General features: G+C 43.9%; 1 protein-coding gene and 1 long non-coding RNA gene across 8 annotated transcripts in view; one reads left to right on the forward strand and one right to left on the reverse strand.

Annotated features, from left to right (window-relative positions):
* The window catches only part of PHACTR1 (phosphatase and actin regulator 1), a 509,978-nt gene that overhangs the window by 354,676 nt on the left and 133,782 nt on the right, over positions 1-21,520 (reverse strand). The window lies entirely within an intron of this gene.
* LOC108408340 (uncharacterized) lies at positions 998-20,212 on the forward strand. Of its 3 annotated transcripts, XR_012126117.1 has the most exons (7): positions 998-1,086; positions 3,902-3,977; positions 5,813-5,959; positions 9,414-9,527; positions 10,522-10,573; positions 11,469-11,652; positions 13,539-20,212. It is a non-coding gene; the product is annotated as an uncharacterized lncRNA (long non-coding RNA). The 3 variants fall into 3 exon arrangements; XR_001855979.3 differs by having other exon boundaries at positions 9,414-10,573; XR_005059381.2 differs by having other exon boundaries at positions 9,414-10,573; positions 11,472-11,652.

The raw sequence follows: 21,520 nt of genomic DNA on the forward strand, positions 1-21,520 counted from the left end.
CCCCTTTACTATGCATGCTAGCTACTATCTTGTAAAACTCATAAAATTCCACTGCCTTTGCTTATTATAATTTTGTTCATAATAAAACCACAAAGAATAATAGTATCAGATGAGAGTAGATTAGTTACATAAAATAGGATTTCCCCCAAGTGGAATATTATACAGGTATTAAAAGCATTTATTCAAATTGCTTATTCACATTCACTTCTTTAACAACTACTTTTAGAGAAGCCCCTGTGTGCCAAATATTGTTCTAGGCTCTAGAAATATAGCAGCAAACAAGAAAGTGGCATTAACATTTTGTTTTAAAAAGTTAGTTTAAAAACAGCATGCATATTATAACACTACTTTTGTAACATATATGCATAAAAATATGGAAGATATACATTAAAATGTTAGTTGAGATAGTTATTTCTGTGTGATGGGATTAAGGGCGATTTTAATTTTCTTTCATTTGGGGGGGGGATTTTTTTCTATGCTGGGCACTTATTATTTACATAATTTAATGTAAATGAAGTACATATTCCACTATGTTGCTCAGATATTTCACAACTCTAATGGGAACATTTTAAGTGACTTGTCATATAACAGGATTTGTCCAGATCCCGTAGGAATGACAGCGTGACTGGGCTTTAAAGTCAGCTAGCAGCTCCAGATGTTCAATGCCTCCCAAGACCTGGCAGTGTGAATCCGGTCACTGACGTTTAAAGTGTACTAAGTAATGGTTACAATAATACTCCCAGGCTTTCTTTTCATCAACTTATTTTTCTGTGCAGGTAGCCTGCGATAGGAAGGGCTCTAGAAAATACTTTTTGACTAAATACCGAGTGAAGGGTGGCAAGCAAGGCTGGTTAACCTGTGCTGACTCACTCACATGCACTATTGAAAGTAGCCACAAGATGGCGATAAAGTTTACAAAGTGAAAGTGGGGAGAGAGGTTTAACTAAAAACTGCAGGTCAGGAGGGGAAGTTGGGTTCCCATGCAAATTGCTATTGATGTGAGTCACTTGCCAGCACAAGTTATGTTCTGCCTGAGGGAGGCTGCCCTGCCTTGCCCCGCACGAAAGAGAATGCAGCTAGCCTCAAGTAAGTAGAAATGGGGGCTCTTGAATCTTCTCTAAAGATAGGGCTGCATTGCTGAACCTGGAGCCGGTGAGACTCCTGACTTTAAAAAGGGTTTTAGCCTTGAGTGAGCCTGTGTGGAGAAGTACAATCTTCGGGAAGGGTGGAAGAGGAGAGAAGATGAAAGCAAACAGTTTCTTTGCCTTTGGTCAGTCTCAGGGCTGGAAAGAGGCTGACAGGTAGTTGGAGGCTCCTGGTGTTAACATCACGCAGGCTGCAGAGGCCCTGGGGCACAGTGGGGCACAAGGAGTGGGAGGCCCAAAGCACAGGTTTAAAAATCCATGAATTTAATGACGACGGGATCACAGGGCCATGTGGCATGTATCTAGAACCTGGAGCCAGTTTATGAGTTATCATGTAGCTCACTAACGTTTAAGCCATTTTGCTCTTGTTCTGGTAGCAATTCCTGTGGAGAATCTGGAGACAGAGGGGCAGCAGAAAACTTCAAAGCAGCAATTTTCTACTGTTGACAAATAAAAGTTTATTGAAGGCTAAGAGCAATGTCTTGCTCCCCTTGCCTCTAATTGTGGATTTCAGTGTCCCAGCCAACATAGCACTTGTGCATCTAATGCAAAGAGCACAGGCTTGGAGTCAGGCAGCTTGTGAGCCTCAGCTTTGCACGTGCTGGTGAGGTGACCCTTTCTGAGCTGCCAGTTTTCTCTCCTGTACAAGGGCTCTTACAGGCAGTGTCAGTGTTCATAAAGTGCCTAGCACAGCCCAGCACATAGTAGGGACTGGAATAATGGGATTTTTCTTCCTTTCCAATCTCGTTTTTAGCCACATTCCTGGCCTAAGAATATTGCCCAGGTAATCTTTATATTGTCAAGACTCTACAATAATAATTCTTTCCCTCCTAAGTCTCTGGAAGCCTCTACCTCCCTTTCTTGCCTTAAGAAATGCCAGCATTACCTCAAACCCTGGCTCAGGTCGGCCTGCCTCTTCCCCACCACCCCATCCCTGAACAGCCTTCTGGTGAAACCGAGTCTTTACTGGCATCATTTCATCACTTGCAGGACTTGCCCTGTAGTTAGAGATGGTGGTCTCCATGACTCTCAGCCTCCTAAACCCACTTCATGCATTCTCTGAAGACAGAGATCATGGCCATGTCTTATAGATCCTCATAGCTCTTGTAATAAGTGGAAGGATGGACTTATTACTCATTACTCATTCTGTCCTATCTGCATGGAAAGGAAAATGTGTCTGGAACAGTAACTGCCACTGCTTCGGCTCTGTTTTACCATTAGCTCAGGACACAAAGAAAATGAAACATTTCAAAAGACTGTATTATGTTCACTATATTATTTCCAAACTAGATTCTCTACTTGAAGATTCTGCAACTAAGTCCCCCTGTTCCCCGGCCAAACAGAAAACAAAAAACCTGCATGTAACCATAAATCTAGTGGGTATATTTCACAGTTCCCTCTGATGGACCCAGATGTGGTTCTTTCCTACTCTGATCCAGGTCTAAAGAGCCAGTGTCCAGGCAAAAGAGGTCATGCACATGTAGCCTATTATCTGCACAAGGTGAAGTCCACATTAAATACATCAAATCGTAGATGAGCTGGACTCTGTGCCAGACTTTTCAGTTTTTAACAAAGAGAACAATTTTATCTAATGTGCTCCTTTGCCAGACTACTAATTTTGACAACAAGATTCAAACTGAGTGCATCTGCCTGCCCATGCACATCGTTCGGTCGACTTTTCCAGGGCTTTACTGGGAGGGTTAAGGGTTCATGGTCACTACATGGCTCACATAGTCAATGTGGACTTTTGGCATATTCATTTAATAAGCTAGTAGCTTCCTAGGGAAAGTGTCTCTCACATGTAGACTCTCTATATACTCCTTAGGAGTGATTGGAAAGAGTTAACAGACCCTACATGTATGATCTCATTCAATCCTCCCAATAATTTTTCAATCCTCCCATTTTACAGATAAGGCTTTGAGTTTAAACGACTTGCTTAGCCAACAGGTAGATGGAATGCAAGTCCAGCTGATTTCAGAGTGAACTGTTATTATGTGCAAGACCTCGTAAGACCTAGTAAAACCAGATCCTCTTTGGTTCTTTGTTCCTAGCCAAACCAAGGAAGGGTTGTAGGTGTAGGAAATATGGACTGAAAAATGCTGTCATGGGGGCACAGACACTCCGATAGAAGCCCCAAGCACAAAGGGACTTTGTAGGAAGGGTAGGGAGAACAGGAAGGCTTTTTGACAGTGTAAGTTAGGTCACCAAAAACGGGAGCTATTTGGAGTAGCCGTTGGTCAGGTTTATCCAGCAGAGGGCTCTGGTTTAGACAGCATCCTCCAATTTCAGTTTTTTCTTTCCTCATGATAAAATGCACTCATTTCTCAAACTACGTAATGACAGCATCATTTTTGTGATCAAGCCAAAGCATTAAGGAGGTCTCCTTCATCTGACATTCAACTTACATTGGGGTAACCTGGTGGAAAGTGAGCACTTAAGATCAGGTCAATGCTTGACTGATCACAAGGGACATCGCAGCGCCCCCTTGAGCTCAGCGGCAGGTCTGTGAAGTGGGAGGAGGAGCACTTGGTTTTTCACATCAGTCACCTAAATGCCACATGATGCTGCTGAAACTGCAGGTTTTTTTTTTTACAGCAGAACTTGATCCCACTTTGGAAATGCTCCTTACTCAAATATGATAAAGGAAGGCTTCTATTGGAGTATTTAAAGTGCAAAAGATTTTTTTAACAATTTGTTTGTAAATGAAGGGGGTTATCTGAAGATCTAAAAAAAGCCATACATGGTTTTATTTCAAGGAATGAAGATAGAAATTCACTTTGTCACTCAAGAAACAGCTATTGAATATCGACTTTGTGCCAGGCGTCATTACTGGTAAGTGGGATTTATCAGTGAGCGAAGTAGTCAAAAATTTCTAGTTTCATCGAACTTACAAAACAGAGGGGAAGATAGATGTCTAACAGTAAATATGACTAGCAAATTATTAAGAAGGTTAAATGGTAATAAAGTGCTATCGAAAAAGAACAAGGAGAACAGATCAGGGGGACCCGAAGCGGTGGGGCCGTTTTCATTATCAAGAACAATGACCACAGTTTTGCCTCCTTGGGAAGGTGAAATTGAAGTAAGTGAGGGAATTAACCAAGCAGATATGGAGGGGAGGCAGTCCAGGCACAGGGAAGAGGAATGCCTGGAGCAAAGGCCCTAAGATGGGAACCCATTTGTTCCCAGGAGAAAGGAGGCCAATGAGGTTGGAACAGAGTGAGTGGGGAGGATGGGAGATGGAAATGGGGGTGTCAGGGCCCGGGTAAGGTGTGACCTTGTAAATGACTGGAGGAGATTGCCTTTTGCTATGAATGAAATGGGAGCCAGACCAGGCACATGAGCTGACTTCAGATTTCAAAGGTTGCCCTACTGAGAACTACAGGGAAGCGAGGCTTAAGCAGGAGGCATGTGGCAGGATTCCAGGTGATCCGAAGGGCCTCAGACCCGGTGGCCGCAGGGAAGGCAGAGAATCCGGTAAGCTGGAGTTTCACAGGTGGAACCACACAGTTGCAACAGCCCATTTACAAGCTCTGCCAGTTTGGGGATAGTTTAAAAATAGGAAAAGAAAAAGAAAAATTGAACCATGGAAGATTTTATCTGAAATCAGATTTCAGATCTATCTTTCAGGTTATCTCATTTATTAAATGAATCAATCTGTGAACACAGAAAGCTTTAAATGCATCAGAATGGCAATGGATAACACTCAAACACTGGCCAAAGGAAGACAGCTTAGCTCATCAGTAGAGTTCTCTTGATGCCATCTGCTCCCAAATGTCACAGATATTGGAGAGAAGTTTGACAGAATCACTTCAGTTCCTTTCCAGGCGTCCAAAGGGCAAAGTGTTAGAGTGGTAGAAACTTGGTGTCAGATTAGCATACGTTCCCAAGTATGCTTGCCTGACATTTGTAATTCTCCCAGCACACACTGACTAGTACATGTTTCATCATTGTATGTCTTTGAGATAGATACAGCCGTAAATATAGACACAGTCTCAGCCAGCCTGCAAAATAGGCTTATTGAAGGCCTTCCAATTCAGTAAATATTTGCTTTCCTCTTCCACCCTAGCCCCACCCTGTTGATTTTGATCTCGATGTTGTGACTTGCTTTGGACAATGACATGCCTCATGGAGGCAGAGGCTTTAAGAAGCATTGTATGTTTCCACCAGTTCTCTCAATTTCCCTCTCATATCAGCACACTCCAGATCCCTTCAGCATGCGTTCTGAAACCAGAAGATGCTGAAACAGAGCCACAGATGATGAGAGAGCCCATGTGTAACATGAGTGAGAAATAAATGTTGCAACCCGCTGTTAGTTTCGGGTTATTTGTTACTGTAGTAAAATGGACTCATACAAAGTCATCCTGAATCAGTGCCTTTTCTAGTTAGCGAAAGGGTTTATTTCTTAGAATGCAAATCTAGTGAAAAAAACACACTTTCTTTACCAAAAATATGCCACTCAATTCACAGCCTTGATAAAGAGTTAAAAGGCTAGGGGAAATAAAACTCCCTTTTGGAGAGTTTGGGTTTTTAAGGTTTATGAACAATTATAAAATGTCAACCTAGATAAAATGTATTAAAATTTGGGTTTCTGTTCAAAACTGTTCTATTAAATGACATTCTTCTTGAGATTAGGAATAATGTCGTACCCATCTTTGTATTCCTGGCAGTTAGAACAATGCCTGGCACACACTGGACAACATTTCAAATGTTGGTTGAAAGCACAAGAATAAATAAGCCAACAAAGTGCCCGCATCAGCGCTGGAGAATCGCTGCTTTTGTGCCAGCCCACGGGTAGACTCTGCCGGATGACCAAGGTCGGTGGTGGGGTGGAGAAGGGAGACTATGAGGGCTTAGCTTTGCTGGTGAGTTTTGAGCAAGCCAGGAAGATCTGGGGAAGTGAAGAACTGAAGCATTCGACCCACATTCTACAGTCCTAAGGACTCAGCAGGCAAGGGAGTGAGTTTATTACATTTAATCTCCCCCCCACTGGCTTCAGGCCCCAGGCATTCTAGCATGGAAGCCCCTTCTTCCTGCTGCTGCATATTCAACCAAGGGGAGCTTATCACCTTGAACTGCACGCCGGTCTGAAACCAGCTACTGAACTCTTTGGACCAACTTTTTCGCCTGGTGATCTATATCCCTTTAGCCCTCCCTCTACTGTTTCTTAAAGTGGCAGCTAAAGCATTATGTGCGTCTGCAATCCTTCAGTTTCCACTGGTCTCAGTATCTCAACAGTCCTGGTAGAGACGCAAGCACCAAACTCGCATCATGGCAGCACTTCTCTGCCCTGACGCCTCCCCTTTCTGCGCAAGCACCATCCAGGGCTGGTAACCGGTTTCCGTCTGCGGGTTCTCTGTTTGGGTCTGTGTTGTTTGAGATCTATCCCAGCTACTGGCGCCCTACATTGTCTCTGATATTTGGTCCTAATGAATCACCTCACTTTAAAACTAGAATTTCAATTCAAGTAGGAAGCCTGGCCAGCTGTCTTCTCCGCCTCTCCTTTTCCCCAGCCAAGCAGTGACGGGGAAGCAGCGGATGTAGCATTTGAGAGCCCAAGTTCTGCTGCTCCTCTGGCTGCGTGGCCATGAGGAAGTTACCTAATCTCTCTGCTTCTCTCCTGCTGTTCATCTGTAAAATGGACCTGACACGACTACTCCAAAGAATTGTTTTGAACATTAAATATAAAAATGTATTTCAAGTGGTAGTGCTAAGATGCATTCAGTGAGAATGGTTATAATAATGGAAATTATTGTTGAGACACTTCTCTTTATAGGCATCACTAGCAGTGAGAGTGACCTTTGAACTTGCAAAAATTTTTCTTCATTTTCAGGAATGTGTAAGTCTGTGACATTTGAATATTTTTTAAGTTGCATTTTTAGCAAAAAGACAAAAGTTTTAATGTGAGGATATATGTTCTTGTGGCTTACTTTATCACAATGTAACAGTGAGCCAGTCTTACGGTCACAGTAGAGTCAGAGCCCTTTTTATTTCACTAAGCTTCCTGGGACGGGGTTTTAAGTGGATCGTGTTCCCAGACCCTCTGTGTCCCCATCACCAGATGAAATCCTCCTCTGTCTTCTGTACTGGAAGGGTGCAGATAAAGGACAGTATCTTCTGTAGGGATAAAGCTGCACAAGTGGCTGTGTCATTTTAAGGGACACTTTTCAAGCAAGAATCCTTCTGGTGAAATGAAACGAGTTTTTACTAGAAAATCATTTTTCCAGATAATAGGAATTCTCTGATCAAAAGCATGCAGGCATTTCCCTTTAAATGGGTCAAATGACAATTGCCTATATGAAACACCCAAGTTGGGACATTCTTTAGCATTCTGAGAGCCTGCAAGGGACTTGGACCGATGCTTGCTGGCAATCATCCCACAAAACTTTCTCAAACAGCCTCACATGCATGTGGAAAAGCCACTCTGGAGCCATGTGAAAGCATTTTTTTTTCCCATGGGGCTATCTGGGCCTGACTCCAGCAGAGTGCAGGGAACTCTCTCTGCATTCCATAAGGACTGTGGTAACCTTGCTCCAGTCTGTAGATGTAAGCAAATATCAGTGATACCCTTAGATTCTCACTGTCTCCAGGTCGGTTGAAGGGGGATGATGTTAGAATTACCAGGCACAAAGAGGGCTTTCCCCAAGGAAGGTACTTCTATTCATCCTTCAGGACCCTACTCCTTGGTGACCAGGGCTTAATTATCCAGAAAACTCCAATGAACCCCAATGTCTCCTTTATTTGGCACTCCTATTAGAATATGTTAAGCCAGCCTGTAATTATTTATTTATGATTAGTGTTTCCTTTCCAAAACTGAATTACCAGAGAGGAAGGATTTGTGTGTGTGTGTGTGTATGGTGTAATATGCATAGTGCCTGAAGATTACAGGCATTCAGTGGTGCTGAGTGAATGAATCAATGATGTATTTGTGCTGCACTGAGGTGTAAGAAAGGCCAAAAACTCCACAATCTGCTGCTCTAATTTTCTGGAGTGAATCACTATGCTCATCTCTGTGTGTATATGATCGCTTTAATGAAAGTTGGTGCTAATTTACAAAGGAACAAAAAGAAAGTGGAAACAAAATCCATGAAGATTTACTGAGCATAGCACTGTGCCCGGGATTGGAAGATAAAAATGTCTGGGGTAGGTCCTTGCCCTGAAGTGCTTAGGATCTGCTAAGATAATGTGTGTGTGTGTGGGGGGAGGGGGCGGGGCGGGCACGTGGGCAGATAAAAACATACATACTATAACCTTACAAGACAGTACCTGATGGGGTCAAAGGCCTGGTATAGTGCAAAGGGAATGATGACTTGCAGGAAGAAAGGAAAAGCAGCAGGAGAAGACATGAAGGAAGATAGAAAGGCAGGGATGTGAACGTCATCAAGATGGCAGGACCCCCAGCCCCAGGGTCCCAGCGTCACAAACCTGTCTCACAGCTGACACCCTTAGGGGACGAGGGGGCAGCAGGACTGGACCATCCCTGGAGGGCATGGAACTCTGAGAACTCAAATCCCTTGGGGTCTGAAGTTTGGGGCATTTCTTTTTTCTCTGTTGTGTGATTTTTGACTTTGTAAAAAGATCTTGTGCTTTTGGTAAAAAGCTTGACATCTTCGTTTTCATGGATCTAAGAACACATGCAGTGAGTTGGCTCTCCCTCAGGCATGGGCTGGGTGGACATCCTCCTGGGGGGCTCCCTCTCTGTAACTCGGACTTGTTACCTGGGAACATGGGGGGACCCTGCCGCTGGCAGCATTGTCCTGCAGCAGTTAGTGAGCCTCCTGCCGGCCCAGCGCCTCCTCCAGGCAGGTGCTTCCCAGGGCCCCCGCACGGGGCTGCTGGGGGCCCACTGATCACCTCTCAGCGGCTACACACAGAGCTGCCCTGGCACGTCGGGAATAATGAAGTCACTTTCAGCACGACTACGCCAGCTCACATTCATTTATTACGTACTTCTGAACCTAGGCAAAAGCCTCACAAGGAAGGGCCGAGATGGAGCCTCGCCATTTTCCAAGGCAGAGAGATGCCGCTCTGGAAGGGTGAGGGGCTCGCTTCTGCGAGGGGGGCAGCCGATGTGGGGACAAGGGTCCTCAGTCTGCTCTTCCCTTTTTTCATTTTGGTGATTTTCATCTTTCCCAAATTATTCTCTCATTTTGCTGTGGGAGTTCTATTTTGTCCCTGAATTGATCTGAAGCAGCTGAAAGCACTTCTTCCCACACAGCACAGCCATCAGTTCATATTTATTTTTATGTCTTATTATATTTCTCTTCATAGGTTTCTGGATATGACCATATGGCAGTGGGACTGGTGTCTGCAGGTCAGCAGGAGTCCTCCTGTGGGCCCGGCAGCCAGGTGCACGGCTCTGCTGTCAGTCCACCGCCCCGTCGGGTACGCAGCCTCCCCTCCTCTTACCGCGGCTCCTTTCCCTGAAGCGCCTTTAGTCTCCCCCTTTCCACTCCTAATCCTCTCCTACCAGGGGCTACTTTCCCTTACATTCTTCTCCCCTTAAATTCGTATCTCATTTTTCAACCCTGTTTCTCACACCAAGATTCCCAGGGGCAGGCAGGTGATGGCACCTGCCTTCCTGTCCCACGCCTTCCCTCACCTGTAGGGGTCCCAGCCCCTGGCCAAGGCCCTGTTCCTGAATTCCAGGCTCTTCAATGTCTCTGCAGCACGTGGCAATGTTGAATTCCTTCCCTCCCTCCCCCATCCTCCCTCCCTCCCCCATCCTCCCTCCTTGCCTCCCTCCCTCCCACGCTTCTGTGTCTAGCTTCTTTCTTACCTCTTTGATCTCACTTTCTACTCTCTCCTTCCTGCCTCCTGCAGAATGGGTGCTTCCAAGGGGTTGGATTGTAACCTTCTGATCTTCCCTTCCTCAACCCTCTGCCCACCTCCAGCATTATGGTTTTATTCATTCATTTACTCAAATGTCTTTATATTTATGGGGTTTAACAGTAGGTAGGACCATTTACTAGGAATGTCAAGTCCTGCCATGTCCCAGATCCTTTTCTAGGCCCTGGACCTAGTGGGAACAGGACCAGGGCCCTGTTCTCCAGAGGGAGGCAGACAGTGAACAAGTAAACAGACATATCACAACTGCAGATGGTGGTAGGTGTTAAAAGGTAAGTAAAAGAGGCTGATGGGGACAGAGTGGGGGCACTGCTGCCCTGTCTTAGTGGTCAGGGCAGGCTCCTCTTGGAGGTGACACGTGACCTGATCCTGAGTGACAAGGAAGACATCCGCATCTTTGGCAGAAGCGTATTCAGGGTGTGGAGCTGAGATGTCAGTGATGTCTATACAGATGACTATGAACTCAGGGCCACAGTTCATGACTTCTTTTAAATTGAAGTACAGATGACTCACAATATTTTATTGGTTTCAGGTGGACAACATAGTGATTTGAGAATTATGCACATTATGCAATGCCCACCACGGTAAGTGTATTAAGTCAAGACACAGAAGCAACACAGTTCATGGCTTTGAGGGGCTCTCATTCTCCTTGTGTCCCTCCTAGCTGTTACCACTGCCTTGGCAGGTCCCCCTTGTCTGCAACCAAACTCAGCACTCCCACACAAAGGGGCTCCCTCGTTCCTGACTTGGCCACCTCAGCTGCCAGTGCCAGTTAGGCTGGGAACAGTGGTCACCTAGCACATATCCTTGGCCTCCTTCCTGACACTCAGTGTGGTAGAAGGAGCCCCTAGTGTCCCTTCTGTTCCCTTATCCTCCACACTTCAATGCAGCTCCCTGCAGCCCGGTTGCTACCTGCACTGCTTGTCCTGTGAGCCACAGTGACATGAACACATTTACTGCAGACCTAACTTTGACAGGCACTGCACTGGGCGCTCTACCCCCACCACCTCATCCTGTCTGCAAGGTGGTGTGAACAGCCCTGTTTTACAGATGGAGAAGCAGGCTTGGTATCCCCCCTAGATCAGAGCCTTCACGTTGCCATTCCTTGTCTTTTCTTTTAAAAATCTAATGAAAAACAACCTATCTTCTAGCCTGACAAACAAGGCCCCAAGCTTCCTTTTGAGCCACAGCTTACCTGTTGCCCCCAACATGAAATCTTTGACCCCGCTAGTCAATAACTCTCTTCTGCCTTTACCCATCCCACTTTCTCACCCTGACCTTCGTGTCCGGGACGCCTTGCCCTTTTCTTTTTGCTTGTTTGAGTCCTGCTTAACCCTTTGCCCCTCTTCTCAATGACGTGTTCTGCATTCACTTAGGCCATGAAGACCCACATCACATATAATTTGGGAATCAATTTTTTTTGGCTCTTGATCGTGCACTAATTCCCTCAAATTAACTGTGACTGTATCTGTTTTCCAGCAGAGCATGGTGGCTTAAAGTGTACACTCTGAAGACAATCTCAGGGTTTGAATCCCAAGTCTGTCCCAGAGTGGTCCCATGATCTCTAGGGTTCCAGTTCCTCATTGATGAACTGTTGATGATAAAAGGATCCATCTCCAGTGTTGCCACAAGGTTTAAATGAGTGAATGCACATAAGCATGTGGTAAGTCTGGTACACAGTGCACATTCAGTAAGTGTTAGACGTTAGCACCCCAGTCTAGCATGGTATTTGGGGGATAAAGAGGCCTCAATGAATATCCTTTCAGTATTGATTCTTTCAAATCAATAAATATGTGCATAACAGTCTTCTCAGTACCATGAGGTCAGAGAAACACCCTTGTAAGAACAGAAGAATTGCTCCAGTGGACCAGATTCATCACTTTTATTTGTGAAGGAAGTGTGGTATTGGAGTGGGTGTTGTGGAGTCTAATTCCCTGGGTTCAAATACTGACACTCTACTTCTGTGTTGCTTGGTTTTATGATCTGAAAAATGGGGATGGAAATATTATCTGCTCCAGAGAGTTCTTGTGAAGATCAAAGAAAGATAATAACAGCAAAATACTTAGCACTCAGTGTTAGCTCTTGATATCATTATGTGTTAGCTCTTGATATCATTATGTATCGTTACTGATCTAGCCCTGTGTAAGTCTCTGACAGGGGCACACAGATCTGAGGGATGGGTCACAGAGAAGATCTGAAGGAATTAGGAGGAAGGAAATAATTAGAGTAGGAGTCCTGAAGCTTCCAGAGGATTCCAGATGATTCTGGAGGAATGCAGAAGGACACCTAGGAGTTCTCAGAGCCTCCCAGCTGCCTGACTCAAGGCTTCCCTAAACGGGGTTACATTTAAATTAGCTGAGCGGCCTTGGACCATGACATTGTTTTCTACTTTCTTTCTCAGTTTCCACACTCAACTAGGCCAAACAGATCCAGGCTGTCCCTCAGAAAGGTTAATGCTCTCTCAGGTCTCTTCACTCTCTCTGCCTGTGTTTCACACTCATAGTTCAAGTTTCTCGCTCAGATGTCTGCCGCCGCCTCCTAAAATCTTTACTGCCTCCAGCCAGGCCTCTGTGATCCACTCTGCATTTGAGTGAAGTTAGCCTGCTTGAAAAACATGACTGCAAGCAAAAACTGCATGAAAATATTGAAACTGAGCCACGGGCTGCATCTCTAGGCTATTAACCACCCCTGCTGCTACACATGTCGTCTCAGTGCTGTTGATACAAGAAGAGGCAGAGGTGAAATTTTAAGTGGATGAAAAATTGATTGCTTGGAGCCATAAATTCCAAATAAGTCCACAGAAAGTGGTGCATCTGAATCTGTTTCCTGCCTCTTCATCCACCTCCTTTCATTTCAGACAACAGCCTCAAAGTATAATATTTAACACAAGGCAAGTAAAAAGGGAGACAAGGTATCTTAATGATGCTGAGCAGCACACAGGTGGCTCTAAATATTTTAGAAGTGATTCCATCCTCAGAGGCCTGCTCTTGAAGCCCCAGGGCCACCACGTTACCACCCTGAACTCCAACGACACCTGTAGATGTTGGCTGATTACTCAGCCCTTGGTGACATACAGCATTGTGTTTCTTTCAAAATATTCCATGTGGAAGTTAGCTGGGCTTCCCTGCAAGATGGCAAATCCCCTCAGGACAGGCACCGGGCACTCAAGAAGTTTCACTCTCTTGTTCTGGCTTTACTGCCCGTTGGTTCTATGACCTTGGAAATAATTTCAATCTCCTCTCTCTCTCTCAGATAGGGGTTGAATTATATGTGTAAGCCCCTGCTGAGCAGCAGAATTCTCTCAAAGTCTCACCCATAAAAAAGTTCATTCATCCATCCATTTGGATCAATAAATCCATAACAACTTATTATTTTCTCAATCCACAGACGTTTCAAATATCTATGATTTTGTGGGGATCATAAAATTTTGATTTAAAAGGGGGTCCTTATATACATGGCAAAATTAGATAAACTCCTGAGATCCTTTCCTGCTCTAATGTTTATTCATCCCTTTATTTAATAAATATTCATGGAAGACTTCCTCCGTAGGCACTCTGGGACCACAGGTGAGAAGTGGGATTTCGACCTCAAGGAGCAACGGACCTAAAGAGACGATTACAATCCAACATGATGTGAGCAGGAAACACGTACTGGGGACTCCCTAAAATTTTACATGAGGGCATCACCTCATGTTTGCCCAATGTCAGACAGGTACTCTGATCATCCCTATTTAATGAAGTAGCAGTTGATGGCTGGACAATGAATGAGCCCCATGGAAGAAAACTCTGTCTGACTCCAAAGCCTGCATTCTTAACATTCAACCAAAATTGCTCTGATGAAGGGGAGCGTGTGGTGTGCTGGGAGAGCGAATGGAGGAAGGAAGGTTTGGAGGGAGACACGGCAAGCATCACAGGGTGCTGACAGCATCCCATGAATGGGGATGTAGGTAGAGAAGCAGGAAGCACATTCCGGGAAGAAGTGAGAGCAAATGCAAAGCCGTGTAGTGTGAAAGCCCAGGGGACACCAGGAGCATCTGGGGTTCTGCGTGCTGGAACAGGATGATGGGGTGTGGAGTAAGGCTGAGGAGTAAAGGGCCAGAATGTATGCCTCTCTGCACTCCAGCTCTTCCGTATAGCGGGTGGTCTAGTGTACAGTAGGTGCCCTCTCTCCTTGCTTGGTGATTAGGACAGAATGGGGCACATTGTTTTTTTATGCAGTGTTGACCAGTATTTTCATACAGAGGATGCATTATCATGACAACTACTCTACCTTCACCCTAAGTTGACAGCCAGGCCTTTGATGAACAAATGCTGAACTTCAGAAGGAAACAGCCTCATATACCCCAAACGCAGCACATCACAATCATGACAATTGCACAACGGGCGTACATGCAAGTCATTTTAGTGCAGCCCGCTGAAGTGAAGGCTTTTAGTATTCACGCTGATGGCTTGTTGTGAGCCTTGCCTAAGGATGCTGTGAGGGGCATTTTTTTCTTGAAATAATTTTGGAACCAGTGTTTCTGAGTCTGTGTAGAGTCTCTTTAGTCGGACTGCACAGATTCAGGATCTGCAGGCTCAGTCTTGCAGATTAAGTCTTCCCTGAGAAGACAGTGATGTTTTTTCATTCCTAAAAGCAGGGCTTAGCTGAAGCTTAGAGGAACATTTTATTTTTTTTCTACCAGAGCAGAAGTCAAACTCTGACGTTTACTAGACATGTGGCTTTGGAGAAGTCTCTTATCTGTTTCTTATCTCAGTTTCCTTATCTGTACAATGAGAACAATGGTATTAATATGAGTATTGTTACTATTATAAATAATACATCATTGGATCATTATGAAGGTTATAAAATTAATACATGCTTCTTGTAGAAGAGTGCCAGGCTCACCGTGAGCAGCCCTGAATTATGTGTTCCTTGCATTAGGGAGGCTTCACTGAAAGCAGGAGTGAAATCAAGGCTTTGTTCTGCTCACTAAGGCCAGAGCCACGCAGACGGGCCCCATTGCTATTTGGCACAAAGGCACAGGATGGGTTAGCAGCAGTCCTGCTGGAGAGGCACTGAATTTGCCCTCATCTACTCACACGGCTTTGCTCTCTTCATTTTGTGACTATTGAGAAATATTTGTGAAATAGATACACTGAAAAGCTGCATTCGATTGGTTATTGGTTATAAAACATCTCCAATCTTGCCATTCATGTTTTTAACACCCCTAGCTTTATTAGAACATTTGGCCAAGAAACACTTGGGGAAACAGTCTCTCTTGATTATTCTTTGCAGCGTCCCTGGTCCTCCTCTCCATGCACCTACAAGCACACTGATGGCGCCTCACAAGGCTGCTACGGCGTATACAATCACGGGGCATGCTGGGTTCCTCCCATCCCTCTCAGAAAAGCTTGAGACATACTGACGATGCAAGCCAAGCTTACCTAGCAATTTCTCCATTGATGTGAACTAACATTCACTGTGACTGCATGGGAGCCCACACATATCTCCACATTCTCCACAACAGCAATTTCCAAAGAAACAATAGCCCAAACAAACAATAGCACCTGGACAACATGGGGGGTTGGCCTTAGAGGTCAAACTGGACTGGGAAGCTTCTGTTACTCGACTATCAAGAACAACTAATAAATGCCTGATTTTTATTTAGAGGAGCAGCAAATAACATTGATGGAGTCCTTGATTTGGGATCAGAAAGCTGAGCTTGACGTTTGGCTCTGGGTGACCTTGAGCAAATGCACCAAATTCCTCCCTCAGCACTGAAATGGGCCTTAGTGGTCAAGATGCACATACTGAGGTGGAGAGTTTAAGGGTCTTGCCAAACATGACTAAGTTCACAGCGGAGCTGGGACTCCTGCACCTTGGCTCCTGGCCTAGGGGTCTAGGAGAACCAAGCCCCATGGAGCCAGGATGAAGGATAAATGGTTTTTCCAGATAAATCACATGTATTCTATTGAACACATTAGGCATAAAGTCCACATATAAAATTTCTGTGGGAATTCAATCTTTATGTTTCTGAGTTATTCGGAGTTAACCCACCTAAATGGTATCTTTTTTGAAAACTAACGATGTCCAAAATGCCCTTTAAGTTTTTTTTTTTTTTTTTTACTTTTTTTTGCACAGAAATAGGAACTTCTTTGCCAGGAATAAACACATTTGAATGCCAGAGGATTTTTAATTCTCTTTCAGATTCACTCTCTGCCAAATCAAAGTTAGTTCCAATTCTCTATTTAGAAGGAGAGAGGAGGGAGGGGCTGTTCCTGCTCCCTCATAACAGCTGAAATAAGCAAAGCTTATCTGAAGTCATTGGAGTGAGTGCTTTTACTTTACTGAAATGTTACAAGGATTTTGGAATGTGGTAGGTAGAAATCAGCATTATTAGTATATTTGTTGTGGTTCAAGGTAAAGACTCACTGAGGCACTGTTTCTATGTTTTACTAGGTCCTTTCAATGATTGCATTTGGGAATGTGTTTGATCACCAAATTATCACAGCCAAGAGAGGGATGGGCATGGTGGGTGGCTCAGCGAGGATGTAGTGCATGCTGGGAGCCTCGTGTCGCCTACCAACTAGGAGAGGCTTAGCTAAAAGGAACAGACATGGAGACACTCAGAAAATGGATGCAGAGCATTTGGTGATCATGGGATAAGCCTTGTTTTGAGGAAGAAGAAAGACATAATTAATGGTCATTTGGCATTTATAAAACTGTTCTAAAAGCTGAAACTATCATTATAGAAACAGGGCATTGCATCGTAACGAGTGTTACTAAGTCAGGTTGTGAACCGAAATGAGTTCAGCTCTCTCCATAGTGTCAGTGCTCAGGTGCCTTCTCAGATACTACTCATCCCGAACATTCTGGAAGAACAAACCAGGAGAATCCAGAGCTTCCCTAGATCTTGTTACTCAAAGCATCCTAAACTGTCTAGCAACACTGGCATCATCTGGGAGCTTCTTAGAAATTCAGGATTTTAGGTCCATTCAGATCTACTGAATCAGAATCTAGATTTAAACGAAATTCCCAAGTGATTTATATGCACATTGAAGTTTGAGAAATATTGTCCTAAAGCAGAGGTGAGTAAACTTCTTCTGCCAAGGATCAGGTAGTAAATATTTCAGGCTTTTCATACCCAAAAGTCTCTGCCATGGTTCTGCATGGACAATCTATAAACACACAGGCGTGGCTCAGTGCCAATAAACATCATTTACAACACCCAGTGGAGTTGGATTTGGCCCTTGGGTGAAGAACAAGAATGATGAATGATGTCAGGGGCATAGTGCTGATGGGGGGGCAAGAAGTTGAATTACAAATATCACAGTATTGAAATAAACCAGGCTCACAATTCATCAACATGTAATTGGAGATTCTCTTTCTTAGGGGCTAAAATACTTGCATCCTGTATCCCCCTACTTTCTTCCTTTTATCAGGCTACCGGGAGTTATTAAAGAGGTTGCTCTACGTATGTGAAGTCAGAGAGCAGAGAAATGAAAAGGTAGGGGTGTGTGTCTGTGGGTGTGCTATTAGTCTTGCCTCAAGCTTTCATTATGGAGACCTTCAAGCATCCAGTAAAAGTGGAGCTAATAGTATAAGAAACTGTCCTATGTCCTTCACAACCCCTTGTAACAACATTTTCAAGTTCCTTTTTTCATCCCTCTACTTAAAAAAATTCAGGACATTTTAAAATAAATTTAACCATCATGTCACATGTCACTAATAAATATTGCAGTGTGTACCTTGAACAGATAAAAAGTTTTCTTTTACTGTAGCCACAAAACCCTTTTAAATTTCCTAGCTTTTTCTAATGATACGCTTGGAAACAATGAAGATACTGTAGAGATGAGTACCTGTAGCATCTAGATTGTGGTTTTTAAATATCACGTCCCACAGAAAGGGAATGAGGGTCCCCCTTGGAAAGATGGGTGATTCCAGGTCTAGGATGGGAAGTGTACAAAACGAACCAGGTACTTATTAATTATTGCTGCAGAAAACAAAGATGCTATCAGAAATTACTGGAGCCATTTCAGAAGGTGTAGAAACTAACTTGAAGGGACTCTTCTTTGCCAAAGACAGAGTAATTTGAGAATCAAAGGGAATGATGACCACAGTGATTAAAACACATTCAGTCTTTCAAAACCCATGTGTCCTTAATGGTACAAAAACTCACTGGTCACCATCTCACTATCCTGAAAATCTAAAAGTAAACAGAAGTCATATTTCGTGCCTATCACATACTAATTGTATTTCAGGGTATCTAAATGTTTGATGAGGAATCATTTTTCTCTAGAGAAAAATTCCAACTAATAAAGGTAGAAGAAATGAGAGAATTATAAGAGAACAATTTCAACCTCTTATAAAGTAGTGAATCTAGGCAACAATCATCAAATATTTAGACATAACATTGATGAAAACTTCAGAAAGGATAGATCAGGTGGACAATATCTAAGCCCATTAATTAATCTTAACATCAATAAAAGTAGGACAACCAGACATTTCATGACTTCCCACAAATAATTTCTGGCAAAGAATAGAACCTGAATTTAATCTGGCCACTTTACAGGAACTATGAGGAAGACAGCCACATCTTAAATGACACCATTGGGGATGAAATGAGCTAAATCTAGAATGTGGGGAATTCTACAGATTAAATCACTTGACTACTTCCACTATAAATGGTATGATAAAAGAGGGAGCAGTTACGAATTAAAGGAGACTTAAAAAGGCTTATAAACCAAATGCAATGTGAGAATCTTTTTTTTTTTTTTTGGATCTTGATTAGAACAAACCAATTGCAAAAAGCCACTTGGGAGATAGACATTTGAACACAGCTTTGACACATTTGGCAGGGGAATCTGAGATTTGTGAACACCTGGTGAATCAAGTACTCATGTACCAAGGTCCAATAACTCATAGTGCTGGATAAATAAAGACAAATTCTTTTTATCTGTCCTCTTTTCCTTGGATCTAGCAGTCCATTTTGTTATGAAGCCTTTCTTTCTTAGTTTTTGATCTTCATAGTTGCCATGATATGCCTTTGATTCCTCCCTGGGTTGAACAGATTTGGGCCTTTTTATGTTTCAGCCACATGTTTACTGACAGTCTCCTGTAACTCTTGTGACTTCTCCACAAGTCTAAGTTCATTCATTATAGATGATAATTACAGTGTTATTCCCAAGATGGTAATTTTATTTCCTGGGTTTGAGAACTATTTCCCCTCATGCACTGATATTAGCACTTGTCTTTTAGAGCAAGTTGATTAAAAAAAATCACTTTGATGAAGACCTTTAGAAGCTGATAAAAGTCAGTTTCCCATCTCTTGTCAGTCCAAGGATTCCTCTCATGGAATCAGTGTGGGTGGCTGTTCACTCCTAGATGGAAGTGAAAGCATGTGCCATGGGGTTCTCTGTGTTACAAGGATGGGGGATGACCCTTTGATGTACTCAGAAGGGGACGGATAACGTGCTTCAGCAAGCAGAGGACCACAAAGAGAGGAAAGCACATGGGTGCGTGTGTGTGTGCAATTATGGATGCACCTGCTGTAGACCCTTCAGATAAAGTCCCCAAGGAATCAGGTACACTGTGTTTTCTGGATAATTGTAATTTTAAACTTCTCAGAAGCTAACATTTTTCTAATAAGAACCACTCTACCAAATCCCTCTCCAAACAGGAAACTGATAAAATCCCCTTGATGAAACATGTAATCATACATTAATGAGTCCTTCATTTAGGTGAATTGAATTAGGTTGTAAGCAACAGTCTGAAAAAAAGGGAAAAAGAGAAAAAGAAAAGCATGCCAAGCAAGATACACATTTCCTGAAATGAGCATGTCAAAGAATCCCTTTGAATTGACAGAGCAATGTGTTATTACACCTACGTATACTGCTACAGTCTCTGACATCTTATTGAAGAAAAATGTGCATGTTTCCTCTGAGCCAATTAGGGATTTGTTGATGCATGGGAAGCACTGCAGTTTGTTTTTTTACTGTGTCCCTATTCAGCTACAGTGATCATTCAGCCAGCTAATTTGCTTTCTGCCTTTTATTCTATCCAACAAAATGTACTGAGGACCTGTCACTAGCACTTTGTCAGCACTGTAGGGACATATAAATTATCACACTATAAAATAAGGTCATAAAAGGCCACATCTCATCACCTTATAACTTTAGCACCTTGGACAATGTCTGACACAGAGGAGAAGCTCAGGGATGATTTGTTAAAAGGAACTGAGGTAGGGCACCCAAGTTCATGATTTGTTAGAAGGAACTGAGGTAGGGCACCCAAGTTCATCACCTTTGTAACCTTGTATAGGGGGCAAGAGGTACATGAATGCTTATAACTCTACATATAGGATGTACTAAGAACTTCAAGCAAGGTAAAATAAAAGGAGCCATAGACAGAGATGGAAGGAGAAATTCTGACCCCATGGGATCTCAAGCAGGAGGTAAAATCTCAAGAACAGAGTATGAAGGACATTTAGGCAGAAAAAACATTATTAACAATGGCATCGTGGCTGGTGGGAAGGAGGAGGATGGTTTGCTCCAGTTCAGTTGGAATGTGGGGCACAGGGAGAGCGGGAGAGGGCAGGAGGGAGGCCGGGACTTAGCCTGGCGTGGAACTGCAGTGGGACCATCACCGAGTGGGAGCGGGAGTTGGGGCTGAACAACAGGTAGAGTGCAGGGGGCTGAGGATAGGGCTGGGCCATCAGCGACAGGGCAGGGCAGGGGGTGGAGATAGGGCTGGACTATTAGGTAGGGGTCCCAGGAGTCTGAGACAGAAACAGATCAGGCACGTGGGGCGGGGGTGGGAAACAGGACTCTGCCGCCAGGTGGAGCGTGATGATGGGAGGACCTGAATGCCCTATTGGATCTGCCCCGCATGCCACCTGCGCCGGATGCACGGTCAGCTCCAGGCCGGGAATCTGTCGGTGCCCTGGGCGTCTCTCCCAGGGCTAAGAGTTCTTCTACCTTAAGCACCCTGAGGTGGAGGCAGATGAGAAAGAAGTGGGTGGAAGTGGAAAAGGGCTTGGATGAAGGTCTGAGTATGCTGCGCCCTTGATGGTGGTTGGAAAGTAAATTCATGAGGATGAGGTACCCGAGGCCTGGCACTTAAAAGAAGGCAAGTTTTAGTCTATTGTCCTATATGAGGCTCTGTAAAGTGGGTCTATGGGCAGGACTAAGGTTCCTGGCTTTGGGTGAAGGGACTACTAGAGATACTAATTTCTCATTGTTCTAAATGAACAGAACGTCTGCCTGGGGTCTGGATCCTGGGCATGTCTTAAACTGTCCTTAAGTTTTCATAAAGCGCTTCTAACCCTCTGCATGATCCTCTGGGAAAAGGCCACAACGTGCCATCTGCTTTTTCAGGGCAGTAAGAAAGAATGTGACAACTTTCTTCTCTATTCCCTTGCCTTACCCTTTCCCAGAACCCCTTTCTTTCTCCTTCCACTGTTTCTATTCAGTATATCCATTATCTGTCCCTTATGCTGTTTTGGTGAAACTGATGAGAAGGTCTCGATCCACATACCCTGCTGGACTGTAGAC

The sequence above is a fragment of the Manis javanica genome, chromosome 16 (assembly GCF_040802235.1).
Source record: "Manis javanica isolate MJ-LG chromosome 16, MJ_LKY, whole genome shotgun sequence".
Classification (NCBI taxonomy): Eukaryota; Metazoa; Chordata; class Mammalia; order Pholidota; family Manidae; genus Manis; species Manis javanica.